The following is a 14942-nucleotide window of genomic DNA, read 5'->3' on the forward strand; positions in this document are numbered from 1 at the left end:
TTTATTGGGAGTTTTTTCATGGCCCCTTCAATTTTTTTTTTTTGTTGTTGTTGTTATGGATCTATTCAAATTTTCTGCTTCTTTTGTGTTATTTTAGGTAGGTAGTATGTTTCTAGAAATTTGGTGATTTATACCTGTTCCCATTGCCATTGAGTCAATTCCAACTCATAGCGACCATGTCCACTGAGAGGTTTTCAAATTTGTTGGGGTACAATACCCAAAAAACCCCTCTGCCATCAAGTGGATTCCAACTCATAGTGACCCTACAGAACAGAGTTGAATGGCCCCATAGAGTTTCCAAGGAGCACCTGGTGGATTTGAACTGCCGAGTTTTTGGTTAGCAGCTGTCACTCTTAATCACTATGCCGCTTGGGTTTTCCTGAAGTACAATATTTCAAAATATTCTGTTGTGATTTTTTTTTTTTTTAAATCTCAGTTGGATCTGTTGTAATGTCACTGAACTCGGTTTTATTTTGGATATTTGCATTCTCTCATTTGTTTTTTCCTTTTCAATTGGCCCAATGTTTTATCAATTTTATTGATCCTCTCAAAGAATCAACACCTTCTCTCTAGACTCTTTCTATTGTTTTTCTATTTTCTGTCTCATTCATGACTGCTTTGATCTTTATTATCTCCTTTCTTCTGCTAACTGCGAATGTCTTTTGTTGCTCTTTTTCTAACTGTTTAAGTTGTGGGGTCAAGCAATTGATTTGGCCCTTTTTTCTTTTTTTGATGTGTGCATTTGTTGCTAAAAATTCTCCTCTGAGAACTGCTTTTGTTCTGTTCTATAGGTTTTGGTAACTTATGTTTTCATATACGATTAGGTTGTATTTGAGTCAATCTCTTTTGAGATATAAAAGAGAGAAGTAAGACAGCAGAATGACCTGAATACTACCAAGAAAGAAAAGCCAGAAGTGGAGCATGTCCTTTGGATCCAGGGTTCCTGCACTGAGAAACTCCTATACCCAGGGGAAAACTGATGACAAGGACCTTTCCACAGAGCTGACAGAGAGAGAGAGCTTTCCTCTGGAGCTGGATTTCTAGCCTCGCAGGCTGTGAGAGAACAAGTTTCTATTTGTTAAAGCCATCTGCTTGTGGTATTTCTGTTAAAGCAGCACTTGGTAACTAAAACAGTGACTGTTTGCTTTATACATTTTTTTTTCACCTTTTGATTTTTAACCTATTTATGTCTTTGTGGCTAAGGTTTTTCCCTTATGGGAAAATATTAATTGGTCTTTTTTTTAAAAAAATCCATCTCTGCCACTTTCTCTCTCAACTGGTACATTTAAACCATTTACATTTAATGTTATTATCGATAGGGATGAATTTACTGCTGCCATTTTGTTATTTTTTTGTGTATGTGTGGTGTTAAAAATTTCTTTGTTCCACTTAATTTTCTGTGCCAAGTTCTTTTTATTTATAGATTTTCTTTTCATTTCCTTCGTTGTTGATTTTATGTTTGGACAGTCATTTTGATTTTGTACATTTTGGTGAGTAGATTTATTAATTTGCTTCCATTGTTAACTGAAATTTACCTTTCTCTTCCTAAAACAGCCTGTTGTATCTTGATATTGCCTTTGATTTCCTTTCCATATGGAAGTTCTATAGCTATACCATTTATTCCCCATTTTTGTTTTTAGTTGTTTTCATTTACATCTTTGGTTCCCTGTTTTTAATCTTGCAGCTTTATTTTACTTTTGAGAATTTGTTTTCTGGGTTGTTATCTGGGTTATGCTGTCATGTGTCTTAATCTCAGGTTGTTGTCTGATGTTGGTTCTCTGTCCAAGGATTTCCTTTAATATTTTTTGTAATTTTGGTCTGCTTTTTACAGATTCCCTTAGTTTCTGTTTATCCGCCTATGTCCTTGTTTCACCATTGTATTTTGAAAGATATTTCTGCTGGATATATGATACTTGATTGGTAGTTCTTTTCTTTCAGGGTTTTACACTGTCATCCCACTGCCTTCTTGTCTGCCAGGTTTCTCCTGACAAGTCAGTTCTTAGTCTTACTGGTGCCCCTTTGTAGGTGACATTTCTTTTTTTCCTGTGGTGCTCTCAGAATTCATTGTCTTTGGCTTTGAATGTGTGAATATGATATGTCTTGGTGGCTTTTTTTTTAAATCGTGCTTTAAGTGAAAGTTTACAAATCAAGTCAGTCTCTCATATAAAAATTTATATACAGCTTGCTACATACTCCTAGTTGCTCTCTCACTAATGAGACAGCACACTCCTTCTCTCCACCCTGTAGTCCCCATGTCCATTCAGCCTGCTTCTCTCTCCCTGTGCCTTCTCATCTCCCCTTCAGACAAGAGGTGCCCATATAGTCTTTCATGTCTACTTGAGCCAAGAAGCTCACTCCTCACCAGTATCATTTTCTATATTATTGTCCAGTTCAATCCCTCTCTGAAGAGTTGGCTTTGGGAATGGCTCCAGTCATAGGCTAACAGAAGCTCGGGGGACCATGACCTGTGGAGTCCTTCTAGTCTCAGTCAGACCATTAAGTCTGGTCTTTTTTACGGGAATTTGAGGTCTGCATCCCATTGCTCTCCTGCTCCACCAGGGATTCTCCATTGTGTTCCCTGTCAGGGCAGTCATCTGCTGTAGACGGGCACATCTAGTTCTCCTGGTCTCAAACTGATGTAGTCTCTGATTTATGTGGCCCTTTCTATCTCTTGAGCTCATAATTACCTGTGTCTTTGGTGTTCTTCATCCTCCTTTGCTCCAGGTGGGTTGAGACCAACTGATGCATCTTAGATGGCCACTTGCTAGCATTTAAGACCCCAGACACCACTCACGGAAGTGGGATCCAGAGTGTTGTCTTAATAGATTTTATTATGCCAGTTGACCTAGATGTTCCCTGAAACCACAGTCCTCAAACCTTTGCCTCTGCTACTCTGGCCTTTGAAGTGTTTGATTTATTCAGGAATCTTCTTTGCTTTTGGTTTACTCCAGTTATGCTGACCTCTCCTGTATTGTGTGTTGTCTTTCCCTTCACCTAAAATAGTTCTTGTCCACTACCTAGTGAAAACCCCTCACCCTCCCTCCCTCCTCTCTCTTGTAACCATCGAAGAATATTTTCTTCTCTGTTTAAACAATTTCTTGAGTTCTTATAATAGTTGTCTCATACAATATTTGTCCTTTGTCAGCTGACTAATTTCACTCAGCATGCCTTCCAGATTCCTCATGTTATGAAACATTTCACGGATTCCTCACTGTTCTTTATCAATGCGTAGCATTCTACTGTGTGAATATACCATAATTTATTTATCCATTCATCCGTTGATGGGCACCTTGGTTACTTCCATCTTTTTGCTATTGTAAACAGTGAGGCAATAAACATGGGTGTGCATATATCTGTTTGTGTTTGATCTTCAGCAAAATTTTATTTGTGTGTAATCTTAATGATATTGTTTGATTATTTTCATATTTTGATGGATCACCTTTCTTGGGAATAGGAATAAATATGTGTCTCTTCCAGTAGGTTGGCCAGGTAGGTAACTGCCAAATTTCTGGGCAAACTCAAATGAGCACATTCAGTGCTGCATCTGTTTCAATTGGTGATTTTCTCAATTCCTGAAGCCTTGTTTTTCATCAATACCTTCAGTGCAACTTGGACTTCTTCCTTCAGTACCATTGGTTCCTGATCATATGCTACCTCCTGAGCTGGGTGAACAGCAATCATTTCTTTTTGGTATAGTAACTCTGTATTTCTTCCATTGTCTTTTAATGCTTCATGCATCATTTAATATTTTCTCCGTAGGATCCTTCCACATTGCAACTTGAAGCTTTAATATTTTTTTGAGTTCTTTCAGCTTGAGAAATGGCAAGTGTGTTCTTCTCTTGGTTTTCTATCTCCAGGTGTTTGCACATTTTAATACTCTTCTTTGTCTTCCTGAGCTGCCCTTTGAAATATTTTGTTCAGTTCTTTTACTTTGTCATATCTTCCATTTACTTAAGCTACTCACCATTCAAGAGCACATTTCAGAGTCTCTTCTGACATCTGTTGGTCATTTCTTTCTCCTTTTTTTTTTTATGATCTCTTCTTCATGTATGATGTCCTTGATGTCATTCCATAACTAATGTGGTGTGCAGTAATTAGTGCTTAATGCATCAAGTGTATTCTTAGATGATCTCTAAATTCAGGTGGGATAAACTCAAGGCTATTATGGACTTGTTCTAATTTTCTTCACTGTCAGTGCAGACTTGTTCTAATATTCTCCACTTTCAATGCAAACTTGCATATGAAAAATTGATGGTCTGTTCTGAAGTTGGCCCCTGGCCTCATTGTGACTGATGATATTAAACTTTTCCACTGTCTTTTCCCACAGATGTAGTCTATTTGATTATTGTGTATCCCATCTGACAAGGTCCAATGTACAGTGTTAAAAAAATGTATTTTGTAATGGGAAAGTTGTTGGTCTTGCAAAATTCTATCATATAATCTTTGGTATCATTTCTGTCACCAAGGCCCTATTTTTCAACTACTGATCCTTCTTTGTTTCCAACTTTTGCATTCCAATCAACAGTAATTACCAGTGCCTCCTGACTGCATGTTGGATGAATTTCAGACTGCAGAAGCTATTAAAAGTCTTCAGTTTCTTCATCTTTAGCCTTAGTGGTTTGTGTGTAAATTTGAATAATAGTTGTATTAACTGGTCTTCCGAGTAGGCGTATGGATGATTATCCTATCACTGACAGTGTTGTACTTCAGGATTGATCTTGAAATGTTCTTTTTTGATGATGAAGGCAACAGCATTCCTCTTCAAGTTGTCATTCCTGGCATAGCTTAACCTTGTGATTGTCTTATTCAGAATGGCCAATACCAGTCCATTTCCGCTCACTAAAGCCCAGGATATTGACCTTTATGCATTTCAGTTCATTTTTGATGATTCCCAATTTTCCTAAATTCATACTTCATACATTTCACGTTCTGATTATTAATAGATGTTTATAACTGTTTCTTCTCATTTTGAGTCATGCCTGAAAGCTTGACACCATTCATGGCATTAAGGTCAGCTCTACTCTGAGGAAACAGCTGTTCCCTGGTTGTCTTTTAATTGCCTTCCAACCTGGGGGGCTCATCCTCCAGCACTATATGGGACAATATTCTGCTCTTATTCATAAGGTTTTCACTGCCTAATTCTTTCAGACATAGAATGCCAGGCTCTTCTTCCCAGTCTGTCTTAGTCTGAAAGCTCATGAAACCTGTTTGCCGTGGGCAAGCCTGCTGGCATTTCAGTACTGGTGGTATAGCTTCCAGCATCAACAGCAACATGCAAGGTCCCATGGTACGACTGACTATGGCACCACTAGGTGGATTCAAACTGCCGATCTTTAGGTTAGCAGTTGTGTGGAAACCATTCACTACCCAGGTACCTTGATATCCTTATATAAGATTAAGAGCTCTTAATCCTCAATAATAAAAGACAAATACTCCCATTAAGAAATGGTTAATGAATGGTACAATCAGAAAAGAAATAATGAGAATGGTCACACATTGTGAAGAATATAACCAATATCACTGAGCAACTTCTGTAGAAATTGTTGAAGGAGAACTTAAATAGCTTTTTAAACCTTCAGTAAATATTATTTAAATAATAAAATATTATTTTTAAAAAAGTAAAATATAATGGAAAAAAAAGCTTTTAGCTTCATCACCTAGAATCAATCATTATTAAAATTTTGGTGCCTTCATTCCATCTTGCTTTCTAAACCTTGTTAATACATAACTTTATAGAATTGCTTATAAAATTATCTATTTTTCACTTAATAATTTTAGCTTTTTCTCATGAGAAGTTCCTCATATATCTCATTTTTATTAATGCCCGAGAATATAGAACATTATATCAGAAAAATGTGCTTTAAATTTTATTTTTCTAATTTAAAAATAACATTTTTGGGAAAAAAATGTTTTCAAAATGTGTAACGGAGTTGAGAACACATCTGCAAAGAAGATATAAAAATGACTAATGAACACATAAAAAAATGCATTAGCTGTAAGGGAAACTGAATCAAAACAAAAATAAAATACCACTTCACACCCACTAAGATGGCTAGAATAAAATAAACAAGAAATAAGAAGTGTTAGTGAGGATGTAGAGGAATTCACTGCTTTGAAAAACAGTTTGGCAGGTCCTCAAAACATTAAACATAGGACTACCATATTATTCAGGAATGGTAGATACTTGTATACCAACTTCCAAAAGATGGAAACAACTCAAGTGTTCATCAAATGAGGAATGGGTAAGCAAAACGTGGTCTGTCTGTACAATGATATATTACTCAGCCACAAAATGGAATGAAGTCTTTCTTTATAGATGCTACAGGAAGGATGGACTTTGAACACACTATGCTAAGTGAAAGAAGCCAGAGTGTATATGAAATTACAGAATAGATTAACGTATAGGACACAGTAGATTAGCGGTTACCAGAGGCTGAAGAGAAAAAGGAATGGATTGTGACTGCTTACTGGATATGTATTTTTCCTACAGAGTGATGAAAATGTTTTGGAATTTGACAGAGGCGATGGCTGTACAACACTGTAATAGATGTTATTGAGCTGTATACTTTTAAGTGGTTAATTTCATGTTATGTGACACTGACTTCAATAAAAACAAAAATCTCTGGTCCTCTTCATGTTTTGGGCAGAGATACATTGAGGTCTAATCACTTTTAACAGAATCTAATTTCTAGTTGGGAATAGAGGATCACTTTTGATCCAAAATTTACAATGTATCTTTGAATATCTATTTCAGAATAACAATGTTCATTCAATGTAGGTATCAGGGAATAAATTTTTTTTTTTTTTTTACCTTTTCTCATGGTTATCTCGTCTTCATTTTCACCAAGCACTAGTTGATCTATTTCTTTCTTCAGATCTTCTTGATTTAAGTTACAGGCTTCAAAGGTATCACTGACAAATTCACAAACACCTGGGCTAGTAGAAACCTCCTCCTTATCCTGAAATTCAACAAATAAACTCTTAAAATGACTTTGTAGTGTAATTTCTGTGGTAGAGTTCTTGCGTATAGTCATCTTATAGTTTAATGCAGCATATTTTTATTTCTTTCTCTCCTACCCGTATAATACAGAATGATCATTACTCTTCAACTTTCTAACTTATACAATTGACTAGTCATTAAATGAATTACCACCTGAGTCTGTTATTCTCACTCAGAGTTTGGATCACTCACACCTTTCTATCTAATTCCCAATGAGCACATCCAGAATTGTTTATGCTTTATATGGTTTTATGTCTCACTTGTAGATCTACGATTATTTAAAAAGGACATCGTTTCTCCAAGCAATATAAGACCTATATCTGTAAATTATTTTAAATGACATCTGAATTAATTCACTTCCAGACACCAAGTATTAGGTGTAATGTAAAGTCTACTACTTCTTGAGGTTTAGGCTGACATTTCATTGTGACAGGTAGTTTTTTGGCCATATTGCTGCCAAGAAGCAAGAAGAGAGATAATAATTGTTTCATTCAATTCTAAACAGATTATATTTATAGCAAAGATATCTACAAGTGTGATCACACTACATAATTTTCAGAAATGAGCTTTTATGTATACTTTAAGCTTTTCTCAATATTATAAAATATAGCTATGTGACACCATACTGACGTCTTTCTTTTGGGCATATTGTTTAGTATATTATTGTATTTACTACCACTCATTCAAGACTTAAAGCAGAAAATTTTTTATTTTAGTAGTAGAAAAAGTCATTGTACAATAGTTCTGCTGTTTCTTTTAGGACAATGAGAGTTAAATTATTTGTAACATTTCTCCTTCGTTGTGAAGGCTAGAAAGCCCAAACCAAGAACATTGTTGTTGAGTCAACTGTGACTGAGGGTTACCCTGCAAAGTCAAACTGCCACACAGCATTTCCAAGGCTGTAAATCTTTATGGAAGCAAACTGCCACTTCTTTCTCCGGTGGAGCACAAGTGGGTTCGAACCACTAACCTTTTGGTTCGCAGCTGGGTGCTCTAACCACTTTGCCACAGTGCTCCTTAACACAGTCAAAAGGAAGTAGAAAACCTCCACAGACCCATAACAAGTGAAGAGATTGAATCAATAATAAAAAAGCCTTACCAACTGCAGGAAAAAAAAAAAATCCTGGATCAGATGGTTTTACTGGGGAATTCTATCAAACACTTAGAGAAGACCTAATTTTGTTCAAACCTTTCCAAAAATACAGGAAGAAAGAATACTCCTTAACTCTTTCTATGAAGCCGGCATTGCTATTGTACCAAAACCAAAGACACCACAAGAAAAGAACCCTACAGACTAATATCCCTTATGAGTATACAAGCCTAAAAAATTTTAAACAAAATACTAGCAAAAAAGATCCAATGGCATATTAAAAGAAATATACATCATCATCATCAAATGGGATTTATTCCAGGAAAGCAAGGCTGGTTCAATGTTAGAAAATCAGTCAACGTAATATATCACATTAGTAGAACATACAAAAAGAAGCACATGATCATCTCAGTCCATGCAGAAGAGACACTTAATAAATTCCAGCATCCTTTCTTGATAAAAGCTCTTAAGATAGGTATAAAAGGAAAGTTCCCAAACATGATGAAGGGTATTTATGAAAACCAAACAGCCAACATTATACTCAGTGGAGAAAGACTGAAATTTTTCCTTTTGAAAACAGTAACAAGGTACGAATACCCACTCTCACCACCCCTATTCAATATTGTACTGGAAGTCCTAACCAAAGCAATAAGGCAGTAAAATGAAATAAATAAATGCTATCAAAATTGGAAAGGAAGAGGTAAAACTATTCACAGATGACATGATCTTATATATACAGAAAATCCCAAAGAATCTACTAAAAGGCTTCTAGAACTAATAGAGAAATTTAACAAAGTTACAGGATACAAGGTAAACACACAAAAATCACTTGGGTTTCTACCCACCAGCAATGACAAACCTGCAAAGGAGATTAAAAAAGCAATTCCATTTACAACAGCATGAAGAGAATAAAGTATCTAGAAACAAATTGGCAATAGGAATGTGAAAGATTTATACAATGAAAACTATAAAACACTGCTGAAAGAGACTAAAACCAAAAGCCAAACCAAATTCAATGCCATCAAGTAGATTCTGACTCATAGCGACCCTAAAGGACAGAATAGAACTGCCCCATAGGGTTTCTAAGGAGCATGTGGTAGATTCAAACTGCTGACCTTTTGGTTAGCAGCCATAACTCTTAACCACTATGCTACCAGGATTCCCAAAAGAGACTAAAGAAGACCTTAATAGATGGAAAGATGTTCCATGCTCACAGACTGAAAGGTTTAATGTAGTCAAGATGTCAATACCACCCAAAGTGATCTATAGATACAACATAATCCCAGTCAAAATTCCTACAGCATTCTTTATGAAAATGGAAGAACTAATCCACAGTTTCATAGGAACAGACAAAGCTCACTGCTGTCAAATCAATTTCAACTCATAGCAACCCCACAGGGTTTCTAGGGCTATAAATTTTTTACAGAAGCAGAATGCCACATCTTTCTCCTGCAAAGCTTCTGGTGGGTTTGAATCACTGATGTTTCAGTTAGCATTCAAGCACTTTAACCACTGTGCCACCAGGGCTTCTAGGGCATGAGGGAAAGATAAGAGATGCCAAGTAGCCAAAGCACTTTTCAATAAGAAAAACTAAGTAGGAGACCTCACACTTCCTCACTTCCAAACATATTATGCAGCTACAGTAATCAAAGCAGCCTGCTACTTTGTGATAGAACTGCAATTCCAGAAATTTATCAAACATCAGATCATTTTTGACAAAGCAGGAAAATCCATTCAATGGGGATGGAACATTCTCTTCAACATAAGGTGCTAGCAAAACTGAATTTCAGCATGTTGAAAAATGAAGTAAGATCCATATATAATACCATAAACAAAAACAAATTCAAAATGGACCAAGGACCTAAAAGTCGAATTTAAAACAATCAAGGTCTTGAAAGAAAATACAGGAACACAGATTTGGGACCTCATTTATTTTCAATGGTAGATTACAAAAAGGACAATGAATACACACAGTCAACAGAAAACAAAATAGATAACTGGGACCTCATAAAAGTTAAATATGTTCACAAAAAGACTTTATCAAAAGAAAAAAGACACAACTAACCGTACTAGAGAAAAATCTTTGGGAATGGTATAACTGCTAAGGTTCTAATATCTAAAATATACAGAAAATTTTTACAACTTAACAAAAAGACGTAATCCAGTCAAAAACAGGACAAAGGACATTAACAGACATTTCACTGACGAGAATATCCACATGGCAAAGAGACATAAGAAAAGATGCTCAATGTCATTCACCATCAGAGAAATGTAAATCAAAACCTAAAACACAAATCATTTCACTCCCACTGTGATGGCCAAGATTAAAAAAACGGGAAATAACAAGTGCTGGCAGAGATGTGGAGAAACAGGAACCTTCATCCGTTGCTGGTGAGTACAAGGTAGTATAGCCATTATTAAAAACTGGTGGTTCCTTAAAAAACTAGAGGTAGAGCTATCATATGAGCCATCAATTCCACTCGTACATATATGCCCTAGGGGTCTACTAGAAGTAACACAAAGATATTCACTGAAGCACTATTCACAAGAGCAAAAAGATGGAAACAGCCTAAGTGACTATCAGCCAATGAATGGATAAGAAAAAAGTGGTGTATATATACAGTGGAATCTTACTTAGTGATAAAGAGAAATGAGTTACCCAAAACATCTTAAAACATGGATAAATCTAGGGAAAACATTATTATGAGTGAAATAAGCCAATCCCAAAAAACAAACATTGGATGTTTTTGTTTTTATTAAATGTCATGAACAAGTAAATACACACGTGTCCCACTGACAGGCACCAGTCCAAAGTTCAGTCTGTGTGAGGCTGCCTGTAAGTCAATCAAAATATAGGAAGTGCTTCTGGAGCAAAAGAGAAAGAAGGTAATAAAAGACTCAAAGAAGACACTAGCTTACAGGACTAATAGTCTACACTAACAAAAGCCTCATTCACCCTGAGACTCGAGGACATAGATGATGTCCAAGACTGCCAGTAGAACATTTCTAATCAGGCCACAATATACCCTGATAGAATGGGAGAAAAATGTGAAGAAGAATCTCCAATTCTTGTTTAGATAATAACAACAAAAAGCCCAACAAATAGGCCTACAAACTGGCTGAGACAAGAGGACTTCCCGAGTCTATTGCCATGAGATACTCTTCAAATCTCAAACAGAAACTGACCTGTGAGGTCGTCTTGTTAGCTAGGTATCAGGTTGGCTTACAAAATAATGAGTATCACCCTTTAAAAAAATCACTGATGAGATCAAGCAGTCAACAATTTCTTTAAAGTAAAGGTGAGAGTGTAAGGGGGCAGGGAAACTAGACTAATGGAAAAGGAACAATCAGAATAGAAATAATGAGAATGTTCACACATTGTGAAGAATGTAACCAATGTCACTGAAAAATTTGTGTAAAAATTGTTGAATGGGAACCTAAACTGCTATGTAAACCTTCACTGAAAACACAATAAAACATTATTAAAATTCTTTCACCATACTTATTCATTCTGTATGCTGAGCAAATAATCCAGAGGCTGGAATATATGAAGATCACAGCATCTGGATTAGAAGACTGATTAACAGCCTGCAATATGCATATGACACAGCTTTGCTTGCTGAAAGTGAAGAGGACTTGAAGCATTTACTGATGAAGATCAAAGCCTTCAGCATGGATTGCACCTCAACATAAAGAAAACAAAAATCTTCACAACTGGACCAATAAGCAAAATCATGATAAACAGAGAAAAGGCTGAGGTTGTCAAGAGTTTCCTTTTACTTGGATCCACGATCAGTACCCACAGAAGCAGCAGTCAGGGTATCAAACAATGCGTTGGATTGTGTAAATCTACAAAACACCTCTTTAAAGTCATGAAAAAGCAAACATGTCATTTTGATCACCAAGGTACACCTGACCCAAGCCATGATATTTTCAGTTGCCTCATAAGTATGTGAAAGCTGGACAATGAATTAGGAAGACTTAAGAAGAATTACGGTGTTGGTGAAGAATACTGACTATACCATGGACTGCCAGAATAACGAAAAAAATCTGTCTTGGTTGAAGTACAGCCAGAATACTCCTTAGGAGGAAGGATGATGAGACTTTGCTTCCCATAATTCTGGACATGTCATCAGGAGGGACCAGTCCCTGGAGAAGGAAATCATGCTTGGTAAAGTAGACACAGGAAAAGAGGAAGACTCTCAACAAGATGGATTGACGCAGTGGCTGCAACAATGGGCTGAGGCATAACAACGGTTGTGAGGATGGTGCACGACTGGGCAGCATGTTTGTTGAACATAGAGTCACTATGAGTTGGAACCAACTCAACAGCAGCTAACAACAACAATAACAACTAGAAAGGAGGTAGCAAGTAAAGGACTGCCATGGAAAGACATTTCTAAGCTGGGTCAAGAGAGGGCTAAGAATGGGTATATCCTCTGGAAAAGAATTCTTCCATAAGATGATGACAACATTTTTGGTATATACAAGGTGACAAGCTCATTAGTGTCTTTAAGCTAAGTTTAAACTTTTTTTTTTTTTTTAAGAAATTCTTTCCACAGAGTGAAGTGTTCTTCTCTGAACCTACTTGTCAGTGGCAAATCAACTTCTCTGCCATTGGTCTTCTCTTCCTTTCTCATGGTGAGTGGCTGAGCAGCCAGGACAGTCAGCTGGGCCAACTGCTTGATCAGGGATATATGGTAAAAGTAATCTCTCCAAAAGACTTCTTCCTTCACACTGGAAAAGAGAGAACAATGCATTTGTGAATCCATGCAAACCAATACATACAGAGGATATCTATTTAGAGGAGACTGGAATAGATGACATTTTGGAGCATTTTCAAACCCAAGTGGTTCAAACTAGTTTCTCCAATGCCTTAAAATTGAAAAACTGAATAGGATAGAAAGAAAAATTATCTTCTCCACAGCAGCAAAAGGTAAGTTACAGAAAACCTGTGAAGCCGCAGCATTTCTTGGTATTTTAATAATGCTCTGTTCCAAGCACTGGAAAATTGGGTATTGTTGAAAAGTAACGTTATAAATTTGGTAGATGGGAAACAGAACAAGGCCTTCATCAGTTAATTGCTGTTTAGTGTATTAAATACTTTCAAGGTCTGAGAAGAAAAGATTATGGATGCGGTTCTTTGTGAAATAAAATGTTTTTTAGCTCTCTTAATAAATAGCAATTGATAAGAGTTAACAATGAGGTAGGAAATGGTCGATAAAAAGATTTAAGTATAGTTGTGCCTGAGAATTTGACAATGCTTCTCAAACTTGGCTGAATATTAGAATAACCTGGAATGGTATACTGGCATCCACTGGGATATAAAGTATTCCCACATGGGGAGTGGAAGGAGTGGCCTGGAACTGGAGTCAGAGTTTAGGCAGGGAAAGGAGGGTATCTGTGCAAGGGAAGTAGGTAGAATGGAAGTTTAAAACTAAACATATTAAGGATTGTGGAACTATGTTCCTTAGTGTTGGCAATGGGAGTTACAAACACAGAAAGGAAAATGCTAGAATAATCCCCATCATGATGTATTGTAAGGTGAAATACAGTTGGTGTTCAATATACAGTCATGTGCCACATAATGTGCATTTGGACAACATGCAACTGCCTATATGTCTGTGGTCCCATAAGGTTTTTTTTTTTTAAGGGATAGCTGTTCTCCTTTTGTTTTTTATTTTCCTCCAATGGTTTTCAAGACCCCAAACCTAGACTTTTGTAGTACTGGATGTGCTTGCATCTCATATCCAGAGGATGCAGCTCTCAGGCTGTGTCTGGTAGGCAAGCAGGTGCTGGCAGTTGAGACTGCAAGGCTAGAAGAACATCAGCTGGGGCTGGATGCATTCTGCTTCCTCCTCACTGGCTTCCTCTTGCTCTGCTCCCACTGCTGCTGCTATTGCTGCCCCTTCCTCTGGCACCCGTCAGTGGCTCCAGAAGCAGCAGGGTTGAGGATGAGTAGAAGTGAGCTCCCATAAGGTTAGAATAGAGTAGAACAGAATAGGAATAGAATACAATAGAATACAATATATAGTATATAATAGGCTAACTATGGGTTGTATGAAAGTTGGACATTTGTAACCGGGAAAATGCCCACATGTAAAAAGGGTGTTTGCACAACATATAAATCACATAATGTTTTATTTCACAGAACATATTGTGGACATTAAGCAACACATGACTGTAGATGCAAATGAATGCATGCATGTATACACGAAACACACATCATCCCCAGTTCTGTCCACAAAAAGGGCCAAGGATTACTAACACTCCAATAGTCATGACCACAACTAGCATCCAGATCTTGGTTTCTGAATATGACTCTCCACTAGGAACCAGGCTCCTTAGATAAATGGTGATTCTAGGTATCTTGTGCCAGAAAGCAAGGAAGGCTTAAAGAATTATGGGACACATCCAAAGGACACAGAAGCTAGCCTGAGTAAGCTCCTATGACCTCCTACAGTGATAATTTGAGCATCAAAATAAATAAGATGGAAATGAATTATAACCCACTGACTAAAAGGGGACCATGAGTTCACAGTGATTATAAATAAACACAGTAATGGAAAATAGAATATTTATATAGTTTTGAAGTACCATATTTTTGCACAGATAATTCACACCTTTTACACTTGTTTGCCAACCATTCCCTCCCCTCCAAGATATTTTTGTAATTGCATTATGCTAATTATTTTTCACAGCATCATGTAAAGAAAATTGGCACAGCAGTGCTTACAAAAATACCTTGCAGGTGGAGGGAGCAGTTGGCAAACAGAAAGCGCATGTTATTTGTGTAAAAATACATACTAAGTCTAACACGTGAGTCTAAATTGGGTCCTTTTGCTAACAAGG

The 14942-nt window shown here is 36.7% G+C and overlaps 1 pseudogene; it reads right to left on the reverse strand.

Moving 5' to 3' along the window:
- LOC126069853 (synapse-associated protein 1-like) overlaps nt 1-14942 on the reverse strand; it is a 56266-nt pseudogene that overhangs the window by 16011 nt on the left and 25313 nt on the right.

The sequence above is a fragment of the Elephas maximus genome, chromosome Y, assembly GCF_024166365.1.
Source record: "Elephas maximus indicus isolate mEleMax1 chromosome Y, mEleMax1 primary haplotype, whole genome shotgun sequence".
In the NCBI taxonomy this organism is placed as follows: Eukaryota; Metazoa; Chordata; class Mammalia; order Proboscidea; family Elephantidae; genus Elephas; species Elephas maximus.